The following is a 17,481-nucleotide window of genomic DNA, read 5'->3' on the forward strand; positions in this document are numbered from 1 at the left end:
TCAAAAGGTGATTTCAACATCATCTCTTCCTGCGGTGAAGAAGATTGTTGTTGTTCTATTTGTTGCAGAGGTGGAGGAAGCTGATACTGGGAGAGCCCTCCCTGTTCTGGTTGTTTCGGTCTCTCTCTGTAAAGTCTCTTTACTTCTTCTTCAAGACTTTTGAACTCTGAACCTTTAGCTTGTTTTTTGTTGTAATATACGCGATATATCCATTTAATGAAATTATCATCACTTGTGTTTTCATTAAGGGGGTTTAAAAAATTAGATTTATTAAATATATTATTTAATATCATCTCAGGTAATTTCTCTCTTTCAGTATGTCTAATAGTATTAACAACTCCTTCGTTAAATCTTGCAATTAGTTTTAAGTTTTCTCCTGCTGATTTGGATTTAGATGCAAGTTTTTTTCTCACATCGGCGACTTCAGTACGAAGTTCTCCAATACTTTCAAGTATTTCCTCACCAACAGGTGGAGGTTGAGCTGCAGCTATGTCAGTTGGAAGGTCTCGTAAAATCTTCTTTGCCTGTTTAGTTCTTCTTGCTATTTTTTCTGATACCGGAAGAAGATCTTCTTTGATGACAGTTGTAACTTTCTCAGTAGCTGCAGTGACGGGTTTAAATAGTTTTTTAGTTTCTTCTTCATACTCAACTTGTGCTTCTTGCTGCGCTTGTAGATTTTTTCTAAATGAGTCTCTGACAGGAAGAAATTTTTTAATTGCTTCTAATCGTTCTCGTGCTGTTCTTGCAGTATGAGATTCTGGATGTATCATTTTATTATAATATAATGATTTAATTAATATCAGCAGAAGGGGAGCAGCAGAGAGGGTACCTACCAACGTTGGTCGTCAAAAAATAAACAAAAATAAATAAACACGTAGAGTACTTTATTTTTTCAGCTACTATTTCGAACTGAGGTTTTATTAGTACAATCGGTCATTACAGAAATAAAACATCTCAAGGAAAAGTTTATTTGTAAAAATCTTGACCTTTCTACGAGATGATTTTATTTGTTTGTTTTATTTGTTTTGTCGGAATTCTATGGTCTGTTCACCCTCTCTGCTGCTCCTCGTGTGTAGCAGACACACTCGCATGACGACCCCATAATTAATTAGTTCTGTCCGGTGTATATTAATAATTCTCTATAATTAATTATGCATACCTTGATTTCTTTCATAGGAATCCGGAATGACTGTAGATTCACGAGAATTAATTAAAAATTATCTAACCTGTATGATAGTATTATTTGTATTAAAATATTAATTCTGCCTTCAGTTTTCTAGCATTCGTCTATAGGAATCCAAGGATAGCACTTTCCGTTCTGGCTGGTGTATATTTTTATATTTATAATTCTCTCTCTCTCTCTCTCTCTCTTTAATATATATATATATATATATATATATATATATATATATATATATATGCTGTTACTAGTGAACCCAGATCGAAAGATCACATTAGAATTTGTTTAATAATACGAAATTCTGTCAAAGTTAGCAACTTACCTTCTTTCTGATGTTATGGACACAAGGTATCTATCCTAACGCTTCCTTTGTTGCTAACTGACGGACACAAATTAATACAAGCCTAACTCTTCCCTTGTTAATTAATGACCACGAGTTAATACAAGCCTAGCGCTTCCCATGTTACTAACTGAATGATGATTTCAAGTTGTTTTAAGTACATGTTGCTGGTTTTATAATGGGGTTTCTCAGATAATGACATTAAGGAGGGAATTGGTGGTGTGGTAAGATGATGTAATGTCAGATTATGAGGCTTAGTAAGTGGCAGACACTGGGATAGAGGTGTTGTACATGTACCTTGAAATTGAGAGGCAGACAGGGAATTATGCAAGAGTTTGTTATTAGCCTCTTACTGTTTTCATTGGGCTTTTGTCAGCTGAATTCAAAGTGCCAACTGCATTAGATAATCTTACGTAACACTGCATCATATATAGTACGAAATGATCAGTCACTTCTCTGGTTTTTCAAAGGTACAGACAATAAATGTAGGGTTTCACCTCACTAGCTTTTCAAAGGTACATACAATGGATTTAGAGTATCTGCATCAAACATTTCTTAAGGATTTGTACTGGCCCGCCACCACCACCCATCACAACCGATTAATAGATACACCGTGGGGTTGTGTTCTTACGCTATTCGTGCGCGTGGGGCTGCCATGGGATAGAATATTTTTTTCTCCAATCGGACAATCATATGCTATAATAATAACGTAAATGATCAGCCTATCATTGATTTACTTAAAGATGGGATCAGCCGAGAATATACTCGAATGATGCGATCAGCCTAGCACAAATTTTACTTGAGCTGGGGGGATCAGCCTAGAATACACTGTAGTGCTGGGATCAGCGTAGTAAAGATTGGGAATTAGTCATTCACACTGAGCTGGAATCAGCTTAGCACCAATTCTAGTTGAGCTGGCTTCAGCCCTCAACCCAGAATACACTGTCATGCTGGGATCAGCCTAGCACCGATTGGGAAACAGCCTTTCACACTGAGCTGGGATCAACATAGCAACAATTCCAGCTGAGCTGGCGTCAGCCCTCAACCCAGAATACACTAATGCTGAGATCAGCCTAGCACCGATTGGGAATTAGTCTTTCACTTTGGGCTGGGATCAGCATAGCACCAATTCTAGTTGAGCTCGCGTCAGCCCTCAGACAATAATACACTGTAATGATTGGATCAGCCTAGCATCGAGTGGGAATCAGACGTTCAGACTGAGCTGGGATCAGCCTAGCATTTTCCCCCCAATCGGACACTCATAAACTATCAGCCTAGCATAGAATTAGTTAAGATGAGATCAGCCCATAATACATTAACATGCTGGGATCAGCCTAGCACATAGTTTACTTAACCTGGGATCAACCCAGAATACACATGAATGATGGGGTCCGCCTAGCATAGGTTTTACTGGAGCTGGAATCATCCCAGAATACACAATCACGCTGGGATCAGCCTAACATAGATTTACTTGAAGATGTGATAAAACCAGAATATGCTCAAATGATGAGATCAGCCTAGCACATATTTTACTTGAGATGGGACCAGCCTAGCGCCAATTCTACTTAAGTTGGGATCATCCCAGTGTACACTGTAATGATGGGATCAGCCTAGCGTAGATTTGCTTGAAGATGGGATCAGCCCAGAATATACTCAAATTCTGGGAGCAGCCTAGCGCAGACTCTACTTAAGCTGGGATCATCCCAGTATGCACTGTAATGCTGGGATACGCCTACCACCAATTGGGAATTAGTCTTTACATTCAGATTCTAGCCCATGAGTAGCCCCCACAGAGTGAGCCAAATATTGTTTAAATATTTTAATTAAGTGTTGATATTATTTTAGTTATGAATTGATGTTATAGAATATTAGTAATAATGAAAAGTGGCATTTTTGAGAGAAAGAGATAAGAGTGAGTGAGAGAAGAGAATAAATACATTTACTCATGTACGTTATCTTTCTTACAATGCCTGTATTAAATCATTTTTCATACACTTCAGTACTTATATGTTGTGCATAAACGGTCCGTTTTATACAATAATCTTCTGGATTTTTCAGGAAGGATTTTAGTCACATGATTTACAGGGCGTATTTATGATTATCGTTAGTTAATTATTCGCACATAATATACAGGAACGTGCGTCTCCTTAATGATGTAACAGGCCGATTCCGACCAGGCTTATTCGGAACATGAGAAAGAAAAGAAAAAGTTTCGTCTCGGATTTAAATATGATTGTGAACAAGATGGCCGCTATCGCTTAACCGGCTTGAAGCAGCTGTTCCGTTTTTTAGTGCCGTTTTCATGATATTTGTGCTTGTTGCCTGTTTTCATCTTCGTTATTGTGTTCATTATGTATTGGCTGTTCAATTTGTATGTGTTTCTTAATCTCCTTGTTTTGGAAACGAGAATAATTAGACTTTTTCTCAGCTGTATTGCTCCACTGTTTTTGAACAAACCGCCATCACGTGATACTCGCCAGTCGACCCGTTTATGCTACGATGGACCCTCATTAATTGCTTTAAATGTTCACTCCTCGGCTCTCCACACTACAATGTGCTCTAGACTAAACGAACTGGGACTACATTCATCATTACCTAAATGTAAACAGAAGCGAAAAAAGAAACGTTGTTTCAAAGCTGGCCGGCGTAGAACAGGAAGAAGAATTCCAGTTATCTCCCTTATTTCGGCACAACCATTTAAAAAAATTTCGACCGTTAATTTAGATAACCTAATTCAAATCCCAATTAATTCGTCAACCTTTGTGTCAACTATCCAAGAAATACCTCTGCGCATTGCATTATTCAATGCCCAGTCAGTAGGACCACCGGAAAAGCGCACAGAAATAGTTACTTTTATCAACGACCAAAATGTTGACATTTTTTTTCGTGACAGAAACATGGCTAAAAACATCAGGCGATGAGCCCAAGTGTGCGGATCTAACACCCACTGGTTACTCCATCAAGTCGTTCCCATGTAATTCTCGCGGAGGTGGAATTGCTGTCATCACAAAGAACTCCATGATAAAACATCTTAACTATACCACAACATTCAATTTCGACCACACATCGTTTGAACTAGTCCAAACCACACTCACATTGGAGCAAAGGTCAGTCCATTTTTTCTGCCTATACCGCCCTCCTTCTAGTAGAAAAAACACGCTGGCTGACTCTCTCTTCTTGGAGCAGTTTCCGAATCTCCTGGACTATGGAAATTCGATAGGTGGCAACCTGATTATTCTTGGAGATTTCAACTTTCACTTTGACTGTCCCGGAAACTCAAATACATCAAAACTCGTAGATTCCATTAATGTTTTCAACCTCAAACAGTCAGTTAACCAACCCACCCATAAACATGGTCACATTTTAGACTGGATTCTTCATAGACCTGATGATAACATTCTACGGTCCTCCCTGGTATCCCATGACCTTGCATCAGATCACCTCTGCATTATATGCCATCTTGACGAATCAGTCCCTAACCCTCCACCTTTATCTGCTAATAAGAGAAACCTCCGTATGATAAATAGAACCAAACTAATGCACGACATCCAAGCTAACCTAACAACTTGCTTACCTCCTACCGCAGAACAACTCGATAACTGTCTGCGTTCACTACTTGACAAACATGCCCCAGCTACCAAGAGCAGAGTATCAATTCAAAAGTGTTCTCCATGGTATAGCAGTGTAAGGGACCAGCTTCGCACTGCTAAAAGAGACCGCTGTAAAGCTGAGAGGCTCTGGCTTTCCACCAGATTCACTATTCATAAGCAAATCTATGGAGTCGCTAAGAAGAATGTCACAAATATAGTCCATGCACCGAAATCAGCCCACTACACTACTAAGATCATGGAAAGTTCCAGCTGCAAAGAGCTCTTCGTGATTACTAACAAGCTAATGTCAAGGAACAAATCAACACAACTTCCAACTACCTTCTCTCCAGTCGACCTTCCGGACATGTTTGCAAATTTCTTCCGTGACAAAGTACAACCCATTAGAGATAAGCTTGACACCACAATTTCAACTGACTCGTCGTCACCATACACTTGGGATACAGAAGTTAAGCGGCAACCATTAGCAGCATTTGAACCTGTCTCTATGGATTTCGTACGTACAATCCTGATGAAGAGTGCACCAAAGTCATGTGAACTTGATCCAATTCCAACATCACTGCAGCTTGAGTGCTTAGATCCAGTATTGCCCTCACTAACTGATGTTATTAATACCTCTCTCTCATCTGGGGAATTCCCATCATTTTTCAAAACTGCCAGCGGAAAGATTACAGTCCTCACCCTCCTTGATTTGTCTGCAGCATTTGACACAAGGACACAAATTGTATCTGCAAATGGAATACACTCCAGCCCAGTTGATCTATGTTGTGGTGTTCCACAGGGATCTGTTCTTGGACCTGTTCTCTTCATTCTGTACACTCAGTCGCTCTCAAGTGTCATAGATCATCATCCAGTGTCTCACCAATTGTACGCTGATGACACCCAAATATACAAATCTAGCCACCCAACTGAAGTTGATGCTACCATCCAAGGTGTAGAGAGGTGCATTTCTGATGTGAAATCATGGATGACTTGTAACAAGCTGCAGATGAATGATGATAAAACTGAGGCCATTCCGATCACAACACAAAGACTTTCTCATTCACATCCTTTACCTCAAATAATAAATACCAGCAACGCCAACATTAAATTCACACAATCAGTACGAAACCTAGGTGTTACTCTGGACAGTACTCTCACATTACACCAACATGTCATGAACATATGCAAGGCTGCATATCTTGAGCTGAGAGGCATCAGCTCAATTCGCAAATATCTTTCAGCTGATGCCACTAAATCACTTGTGTGTTCATTAGCACTTTCAAGACTGGACTATTGTAACTCAATTCTGTCTGGTTCATCTCAATATCTACTCCAGAAACTTCAAAAAGTTCAAAACACAGCTGCTTGAATCATACTTAGAGTACCACGATCAGAGCACACCTTCCCGCTGCTCTGTACCCTACACTGGCTATCCATTTGATCCAGAATCAAACACAAAATTTGTTCTCTGTGCTACATTTCACTGTCGAACTCCAGTCCAACATACCTATCTGACCTCACCCATGTGTACACACCAGCAAGATACTTACACTCCTCTTCTGACAATCGTATACTCATTATTCCCACTATGAAAACAAAGTCATATGGACAGCGTTCTTTTTCATACCAGGGCCCTGCAACGTGGAATGAATTGCCCACTGAACTTTGACACAAAGACACAGGGATCACATTCGAGAGGGCTCTCAAAACTCGCTTATTTCGACTGCAAGAACAAACTTAAAGATGTTTCCTACCTAAAGTATTCTCAGCATATTTGTTATTTTTTAATGTTTTTCTAATTTCATGTTGTTTGTTTTTGTAATAATATTATTATGTTTCTTATCATATAGGTGTTGTCTAATGTTGTAAAGCGCTTAGAGCTTTTAAAGATGTGGCGCTATACAAAGTCCTCATTATTATTATTATTATTATTATTATTATTATTTCCCAGGTACGTTGAGCAATTCAAATATGCATTTAAAGGTCACCTGCCACCTATATTGTACAAACGTGTGATATTATTATAGTTATAAACAAAACGCATTGCTTATGTATGCACATCGTAAAAATGTTTAATTAGACTTAAAACAACGCTTTTTTAAATGAAAAAATATTCGGCAATCTCCGTAAACAATTGGTAGTTTCCGTGCGCCAAAACCGGATATGACGTACAGTTATCCCTTCTATTCAACCTAGTGTTTAATTTCCCCACGCAAATGTCTATGTGATATATCGTACGATCGTGCTTTAGTACAGCAAATATGGTGCACTGTGTTGCATACGGATGTAACCAACAGAGTGATGATGGGGAAAATGGGTTCTTTCTTTTTCCGAAAGACCATGTTTACAATAAAAAAAAGGTGGATTTAATGTGGGATCGAGTAAGGGAGGGATGGGAAAGTTGTATCATTTATGCCGGATTATAGTGAATTTGGCCCAAAGACAATTAGGCCCAATTCGAAAGACAATTTGGCCAAATTTAACAATAGTTTGTAAGTTTTTTTTCTTCAACTAACAAGTAGATGCTATGTAAGATATGTTTTAGGAAGAAAAAAAAAACTAAATTTAAACAAACTATTTTGATATTCTTTGAAACAAAATAATCATACTTCGTAACGTACATATTTATAAGAAAGAACACAAAATGACATATCTTGCTCGTTCTAATTAAAATATTTGTATTCATTTTTATGCTAAAAATAAATGCATCTCCACAACGACATGCTCAATTTAAGTCTTCCGGTCAAATTATCAATAATCATTTATAAAAACAATACTACTTAACATATACTATTCTACATAATGCGTATACATTTTGCTAAGGGTAGTGTACACGAGATATTATAAAAAAATATACTTAATTGTAAGCTTCACGTTGTAACACTGGTTCATACAGAGAGAGAGAGAGAGAGAGAGAGAGAGAGAATAATGTTGAGCATTTTGTCAGTATTTAGTTGATGCATTATGAAGCTCTTACCATTAATTGTATTGTTTTTATTTTTCAAGTTATCTTAGTATATGCTCGCGTAAATTGAAAGCTTGTCATTACTGGTCAATATCGTCAATCATATTTGCTCCATTATTCCGTACAAATTAGAAAGGAAATAATTTTGTATTTAATTTGTGCCTCTCTCTCTCTCTCTCTCACACACACACACACACACACACACACACGGTACAAAAGAAATTGATAAACAGACACTTGTTTGAAAATAAAATGAAAGAAACTAACCTTGCATTGTTATCATATATTCCTTCTTTTTTCATCATGCGAAAATTATTTTTTAAAAATATATATATTGCGGATGCCGGCTTGCGTATGCATCCTTAGTGTAGTGTGTATCGCTTATGTCAAATAAAAACAAAATCGCAAATGAGACGAAAATATCACCCGATTGCTTGAAGGCACCTGCCATTTACGCATGATAAGTTACTTGTTGCAAATTGACCCAGATTGTATTGTATCCAGATTAACTATAAGACGGTATCTCGCAAATAATAAAAAAAAATCATTATTTTAAAATACATTCACCGAGTGCAAATGATAATCTTTTCGCTAGCATGGGTTACAAAAGTATTATTAAAGCAAGTTATTGTTGTGTATACTATTTACCCTGCAAACATCAATTATGATTACATATGGTAAACACATAGAAGACCAGGTGATAAACACAACTGGCAGGGAGCAATAAACTCATTGTTTAACCTTACCGACAGGATATCAAATACATAGGTTATTTTATTGCAAAGCAAACCAAACCCGTAAACTGACTTTGGTATCTTTTTCGTGTGCCTAATTTTTCTTATGAAGTTGGCCGACAAAAGGAAGTCAAGTTTGATTCCTTTGGATTCTTTAAGTGTGCCGATTTTTTTTATATAAAGCCTGCCGACACAGAGAAGCCAGCATTGATTCTTTACTACTGTACTAACGGGAATTTTCAAAATAAATTGAAACAATGTAACAGTTTTGAAAGCGACACAATCTAGTGCGTCGTGCATGCATACCGATTTAAGGCTGAACAGTCAATTAGTTTTCATTAGTTTCATCTAAATATTCCCTATCCATAGTTTATAGTGTTTTATTTTTCGACAACAAGAAGCATGTACTTCGTCTTCGAGGGATAAATGTACGTCATTTCCGGTTGGCGTCCTCTATAGGTGTGAAATCTCAACTAAGGGGAAGTAACAGCGTTGTATACTTCTATTTATAGTAATTAAATTATTATTTCTTCTTTACACTTGATAATATTTTTGTTCTTTTTGTGCAAGTATAATTACTTTTAATCATGTAAGGCAAATCTGATGTAAAAAGAAAAATGTTGGAGTATGGCCGGTGACCTTTAAGCAAACAAAACTCCGAGCGTATACATGATAATCGTGATAATAGATGGAGCGGGTGTATATAGTGAAAACCAATGCAGTAAATTTGCTTATATATATATATATATATATATATATATATATATATATATGTGTGTGTGTGTGTGTGTGTGCGCGCGCGCGCGCGCATATCAGTTACTTTTTATTTCGTCGACATATATTAGTCTATTCTAATTCCTTTTTATAAATAGATTATGCAGAATATTCGTTTATAATAAATATACCTATATAAAAAAATGCATACCGTAGGTGATTTTCATTGCTGAATTTATCATGTGTTATTAAAATGTATGCATTTTATTATTGAAAGCGGATGCTTTACAAGAACAAAGATAAAAAGTAACGTAATTTAAATATTTTTGTTATGTAATATAGCAATGGACAAACTAACATGGTCCATAAATGTTGGCACGTAACCTGGTAGCCGACTGGTGGAAGTCAGTTTATCAGTGTAGGACTTCTTAATGCCAATCCTATCTGGCACTTTCGTGTCTGTTTACGTTGGCATCTCCTTAGTTTACATTCGGATGCCATCTGAACTTAAATTATCACCGCTTGCATATTACTTTGTGTGATCATTGCGTCCTTGATTTAACTGCAAGCACGAATAGTGTGGTCATCTGTTCATGAATTGACAAAACCAGTTTGACCATCGCAGCAATTACAACCCTTGGCGTTATTTGTCAATTTACTAAATACCGTACTATAACACAAACTATAATACCGACTTGAAATAACTGCGATTATTGGTTACATCGAAGCCCTCTTATACTATATACGTATTAATGTATAAAAATATATATTCAGAAATCAATATTTAATGGATTGAATATGTTTAAATTATATATTTTTAAATGTTTAAATGTTAAAATGAAATTAAGTTGGTTTTTACTGATTTGAGATCTCCCCCCCCCCAAAAAAAAAAAAAACAATATTCAGCGATAATGAATATAGCAATTTAACGACAACATAATATACCAATTTAACGACAACATAAGAGCAATTCAACGACAACAGCGAAGTAGGTTATGCTATCATTTTACCCATCAACAAAGCTATAAAAAAAATTGTAAAAAAAAAAAACGATTTGCATGAGAAATCAATAAACACATTGGGTCAGTTTATATGCATTACAGTTGGATAGTGTTGATACTTGCCTCTTTTATTAAAGGTCAGCTTTACATTTTCTTTACTGAAGCACTGGAAAGTTATTTTGGTAAAATGTTTGGTTCTGATTTTGGTTTTAAATGTGCTAATATCTATCTTATTTTAATTTAAGAGCTTAATATCGACCTTTTACATTATATTATTATGGATGCGAAAACACCAATAACTAATAAAACAATGTGTTCCGTTGTTTTTCTTGCAATATTTCACATGATCCGAATCAGCCTGGCATTTGGGATGTATCAGCCTGTAATTTGAATCGGCCCGAACTTTGGGCCGAATCAACCCTGGTCCGAATCAGCCAGTAGTCGCATATTGTATTTATGTTTAGGCCTGACCGTAAACCGGAAGAAATAACCAATGACTGTACGGAAATCTGTTCAGGGGGCAGGGACCAGTTTTTATGTACAAATTTAATACCGCAATCAGCGACCTAGTATAAAAAATCATAAAAAATCAAATACACAAGTGAAGTCAAAAAGCTCCATATTTTTGGATACCTATATTAAAACAAAGCATAAGAATAGTATTCAATTGACCAGAGAAGTCAACAGCAGTTCATAGCAAAAGAAGTTTATGCACCCCAACCCCTATTTTATACGTGCATTTTTCACATCCAAAGGCCATTTTTTATAGCATGTGGTGTTCACAGTGCAAACGCAAGCTCTTTCCCTGGATGAAAATTTTGAAAAACATTGTCTACTAAATAGTTTGATGCAATTCAGAATAGTTGTCATCCAAGCCGTTTTTGAGATAATCTACTTGCCTTGAACCCACGTGTCTACTGCTATGGGAGGCTAGCTCTTCTTCCTAACCGACTATTGGTATTTCACTATCAACATACTGCAGAGCAACTATGGAAGGTGTACATGTCTGACATCCATTTCAAGAACAACACAAGCCTGAAACACCTAGTTCACAAATATATCCATATATATAAATAGTAAACAATAATAGATGAAAAAGTCACACCATAGCCTTAAAGGCACAATAGTGCAGCTGAGGGTGAATTTTCTTGCAAAAATGTTGGGACATTTATGTATATCAACTGATTAAATACTATTTAAAAGGCATTTATTGGGTAATATCAAATACGTAGGGGTTCTCGTTATGAAATACGAGCTCTCTGAAATCTTCGTACGTAGAGTAACGAATCTATCGTCTCCATGTTGAAAATCCGCTCGGCAATGATCGGCAGATCCCGAATGAATAACACGCATAATTTCGGTGACCGAAATTTGCATAATCGTAGGCCACATTGTAAACACTGAAGATGATGACGTAAAACACAACCACGCTACGAGACCGCCCAAAATGTCAACAACGGTGAGTACGATCTTCTTTTGATCTCGTTCTTTTCTTCTTATCCTTTTCCTTTCTAATTTTAATTTTGAGAGGAAACAATGAAATGTCTGTAGAACTACTTTTATGGTTATATTTCAAAGTTTTTGTGGTACGAGAATAATTTAAATCAACGTGCTCTGTACAGTATTGCAAAAACCCACAGGTACTCACTCTATTTCTTGCCCAGTAGAATTCGTACTCCCTCACGTCCCCACCACTCAATTTTATAAATGAAAAGCGTCAGGCATATTTAAAAATGCTCAGAATTGAGTAATTTCATTAATCAATTTATAAATTCTAACCAGATTGTCACCAGTGGACCCCTAACACCCACCTTTCTGACGTTTCCAACAAAGCGGAATAGAATTTGTGTGCTTCTCCAACTTAATACTTTACATACACAAGGTTTTAAATAAGCTTTCTTTTTTTAAAAAAAAATCTGCGACTAGAATATGGAATCCAGGTTCAAAACTCGGGGCCGGATCATAAAAAACTACACACACACAAACGTACAGTCACTTGTCAGCTTAAGTTTGACCACAGCTTTATTCTTGCACATGTTTCTTGGGTATTGTGCACACTGAGTAAATAGACACATAGACTTTGCTTTGGTGCCCATTCGAGGAAAGTAGGGGCCCTTTTTAAATTTTGGATCCCCACCCCACCCAACACTTGACCTGATCCAGCCCCAAAAAACTTCCATCAAATCACAACCTCTCATGTATTAATTTCTGATCCAAAGTTAGCACTATAGTCCTATAAGTTTGATAAGTAATCATGAATATATTAGTTGTCAAATTATTAAATACATTTACATCTTAAAATTCATTAGATTGACTTAAATCAGCTCATTTTCAAGCTCAATTCTAGAGCGACCTTTAAGAGGGAGAGGAAGGATGAGGCATGGAGCAAGAAGTTGAAAAACCAGATGGGGGAGAGGAGGAAGACATGCTGTGCAGCCTAAAGACTGAGCTGACCAAGCTCTACACATAGTTCAGACAAGGCAGACAAGAATAAGGGTAATTGTTTATTTATATCTTGCAAAACAAGTATTGATAGATATTGAAAAATGTTTGTTACCAAATAACTTGGCAAAGACTCTAATATCTATGTCAGTAGCGTTTTGCACAACTTAGAAAATGCATACTTGTGTTAAAGCATTAGTTATTTTACCAAACAATGTATGTTTAAACTGCTTTACTTTTTGTTGCTACTCAACACCCCACTCCAATATGATCTGATAAAGGAAGACTATGCACAGATACCATAGAAAATACAGAGGCCACCTCATTTATATGGCCACCTTATATAATACCAAAATGGTAAAAGTATTATGGAGACAATCTCATAGAGTACCCCATTGCATGATAAAATACATATAATTGATATGAAACTAAATACAAAAGGTTTTAACATGGGTCACTTAAATGTACAAGGTATAGTGGAAAATATAGAACAGATTAAGTTAATGTTGTCTTCCAAGGAAAAAGATATGCATGTTTTAGGACTCACTGAAACCAAATTAAATGCTGGCCACAATGATAATCTATTTCACTGTCAAGGATACAATAAACCATTATGCAGGGGCAGAGAGACAGCGGGGGTCTTGTATACATTACAAGATGTAAATGAAGAAAGGCGACCTGACTTGAGGTCACATGAAATTGAGAGTATTTGGGTCGAAATTTCTCAAAATAATGCAGAATCATTCCTAGTTGGTTTCATTTAAAGATCACCTTCCTCCAAAGCAATTTGGAATAATAACTCTTTGAAATTAAATAGAAAATGTTCATGCACAGGAGAAAGAAACATATACTCAGCAGTCTAAATAAGGACCTACTCAATACTCAAATAAGGAGTAACTGGATGGAATTTTTTTAATCATTAGGCCTAGTCCAGCTGGTAAATGAGCCCACAAGTGTAACAGAAATATCAAGCACTCTTTTTGATTACATTTATACCAACCTACCAAACAATGTGGCTTATGTTAATGTACCAAATGTTGGTCTTAGTGACCACTATCCTACTTTTTTGACAACAAAGGTTAAATGCAACAGAAATAGGAAAAATACACACAAAACTATCACTTACAGATCTTTCCAAAATTGAAGTAAATAACAATTTCAAGATGATCTATATAAAGTTCCATGGAATATTATCCAAAATTTTGATGACATATGTGAAGCTCTAAAAGTGTGGACTGATTTATGAATGTAGTCTCTAAGCATGCACCACTAAAAGTACACTGAGTAAAGTATGAAATCCAACCTAACTGATTTACTACTGAAATTCGAGATACTATGAAGACACAAGACCAATTGAAGGCTATGGGAAACCATGCACAATATCAAGTATGGGGAAATAACATAACAAGTCTGATTGAAAAGGCTAAAAAAAACCTTTTTATCAATCAATGCTTGAAAACACAAAGAGCAACACAAACTCCATTTTGGAAAGTCTTCAGTAAACTCACTGGGGTAACACACAAGGATCAGACAAATAAAATTCACTCACTTCTGGTAAATGACACAAAAGTCACTGATGACACTGACATTGCAAATATTTTGAGTGATTTTTGTTCACTAACGTTACCACTAAGTTAAAAGAACCAGTGATAGAAAATGACTATAATGAACTGAAAAATCCCTAAGGAGGTATGTTTCTCTATCCCACAGGTATAAAAAAACTGTTAAAAAATGTCTCAGTAAACTTAATATCAAGAAAGCTACAGGACTTGTTCAGATTGGTCCACCACTCATTAAAACTTCTGTCTCAGCTATTTCAGATAGCATAACATTCATAATCAATTTAAATATTGCAACCTCATCTGTCCCCAAAATATGGAAAACTGCAAAAGTAATGCCTATGCACAAATCTGGTTATAAGAATGATGCTGATAACTACCAGCCAATTTCAATACAACCAAAACTTGTCAGAATTGATTGAAAAACATGCCCATGACTCGTTCATGTCATATTTAACGAAACAGTTGCTGTTACACCCTATTCAATCAGGCTTTAGACAGAAACATTCATGTGAGACTGACTTGATCTCTCTAACTGGTAAATGGCTTCAACCACTTGATCAAAGTTGAATAATAGGATCTCTATTTGTAGATTTCAGGAAAGTTTATGGGTTGGTGTACATGAAATTCTTTTAAGAAACTGAAAATCAACCAATGTGATGAAAGCACAATTAGATGGTTTACTTCAAACTTAAGTGAGAGAACACAACATGTTTATATAAATAATGTTCTGTCAGAACCTGGAACAATTAGATATGGAGTACCACAAGGTTCAATTTTAGGTCCATTACTACTGATACTATTTATTAATGGCCTACCACTTTTTACTAAGGGACTCAATTCATCTACAGATCTCTATGCAGATGACACAACATTGTCAGACATCCAAAACTCAAAGCACAAACTATAAATTTATTTACAGGATGCCCTAAACAAACTGAACAACTGGTACACATGCAATGGCATAGTGGTAAATACTGGAAGAACTAAAATATTACTTATTTCAACATTTTAAAAAAGAACAAATCTTGGTAGTGATGAACTATGTCTGACATGGAAGGATACAAATTTGCAAATGGTTTGTCATGATAGACTACTTGGTGTTTTGGTAGATAATAACCTATCATGGACTGAACATGTCAGTAAAAAAGTTTATTCATGTTTATGGCTTTTCAGTAGGATAAGGTACATAAAACTATTTTATAACAGTTACATACAACCCTATTTAGACTACTGTAACACAATGTGGAGTAATTCAAATTATAAAATCATAGCAAAGCTGGCACATCTTAAAACAAGTGCATTCAGGCTATATCAATCCAGAAAGTAAGCAAGGAAAATTTCAGCTGGTAAGTTAAAATTATTACCTATTAAAGACTGAATCCGGTTGAGAAAAGCCAAACTAATGTACATGATATTCAATAATAGTGCTCCTGAATATTTACAATCACTATTCAAGTATAGGCTACCTGGTAATACTCCACAACTGTGATCTGTGTCTATCAAACAGTATAAAATTCCCAAACCAAATAAGGAATTATTCAAAAAATGTTTCCAGTACTCTGGAACTTTGCTCTGGAATAGTATTCCAGTTGATATTAGAAATGCCAAGTCTATTTCCTTCTTCCAAACCAATATATACAGCGGCTTCAGAGATGTGATTACTGCAAATGATTTCTGTAAAACAAATTTACTCGATTCAATGGCAATTTTGAAATTTCTTTAATTCTTTCAATAACTTTTATATATTCCTTGAGCATGTTATTGCCAAAGCTTAAAATTTTTATGTACAAAACGTATATCACAAAAGGTATGAATAACTTGACAGGTATGTTGGCTACATTACAGAAAACCTCTTTCTGTATACAGGATATGTGTAGCACATGCCTATGAATGTACAACTTGCACCTTGTACCAATAAAATCAAAATACTGCATCAATGTACAAACAGAATTAAAACTTTGATAGTTACTCTTACAATACAACATTTACAATGAATTCCATTTCCAAGGTGGACTCTCAAAGATTGATAATTGATGTAAATACATGATTGTTGTAAATGTTATTTCTTTTCAACCACTGTGAAAGAATTTTAAAATTGTAAGCCGTCCAAAAACAGACATGCATACATATGCAAATGATAAGGACTTTGTTTTAATTTACAATTGATGCTTATCGAGTAGATTCTTTTCATCACCTGATTTCAATGTGGGTACTTCACTATATTAAACAAATCTAAGCTGCAATCAGCCATTCCTATTGATCCCAATGCAGGAGTCTCTGACTTCTAGAAATGCTCCCCAAAAACATTGAGCTGTCCATCTTAACATAAACTATCAGTTCTAGTTGCGATGGAACTCTCAGTGTTCATGTCAAAATAAAAACCATGTGCAGTTTTGATCCACGTGTATTTCACAGTGGAATTTGCTGATCGAAGATGAATAACATTTGAATAAGCGCATGTTCCTATTATTATTAAAATATACTTTTTTACATTTTAGAAATAGCATATTACAGTTGGAATAATTTTTCAGATGTTTCAAGATCTAATCCTTGATGAGGCTGTACTTGCCTTGTCCAGGATGTACAGACGAAATGTTCTTGTCCTCAACGATAAAGGTGACTTGATGAGTGCCAACAGTCATGCTACCTATAGGCAGTTCATACTATGGCAACATGGAAGGCTGGGGTCTGGACAGAGACATGTAATTCCCTCTTGCTGTTTCTGGCAGATACATGACAAATATCCAAATGGACAATACACTGGTTTCATCCCTTCTAGGCTTGCATGAACTTAAACACTTTCTTGCATGTATGAGTTTGTATATAAATGAATACAATTGATTTTATTCATTGTTTTCTTATACATGCACATAATATTGCATCAAACAATAATGCTTTGATGTTTTTTTAAACACCAGTCTATTTCTGCCAATAAACATCGTGGGCACGAAGA

At 35.9% G+C, this 17,481-nt stretch overlaps 1 long non-coding RNA gene across 1 annotated transcript; it reads left to right on the forward strand.

Annotated features, from left to right (window-relative positions):
- The first annotated feature begins 11,852 nt into the window (after positions 1-11,852).
- On the forward strand, positions 11,853-17,374 carry LOC149789038 (uncharacterized). Its single transcript, XR_016424290.1, has 3 exons — positions 11,853-11,983; positions 12,872-13,020; positions 17,060-17,374. It is a non-coding gene; the product is annotated as an uncharacterized LOC149789038 (long non-coding RNA).
- The last annotated feature ends 107 nt before the right edge of the window (positions 17,375-17,481 follow it).

Source organism: Sinohyriopsis cumingii, chromosome 11 (genome assembly GCF_028554795.1).
Source record: "Sinohyriopsis cumingii isolate HCF-2022 chromosome 11, ASM2855479v2, whole genome shotgun sequence".
In the NCBI taxonomy this organism is placed as follows: domain Eukaryota; kingdom Metazoa; phylum Mollusca; class Bivalvia; order Unionida; family Unionidae; genus Sinohyriopsis; species Sinohyriopsis cumingii.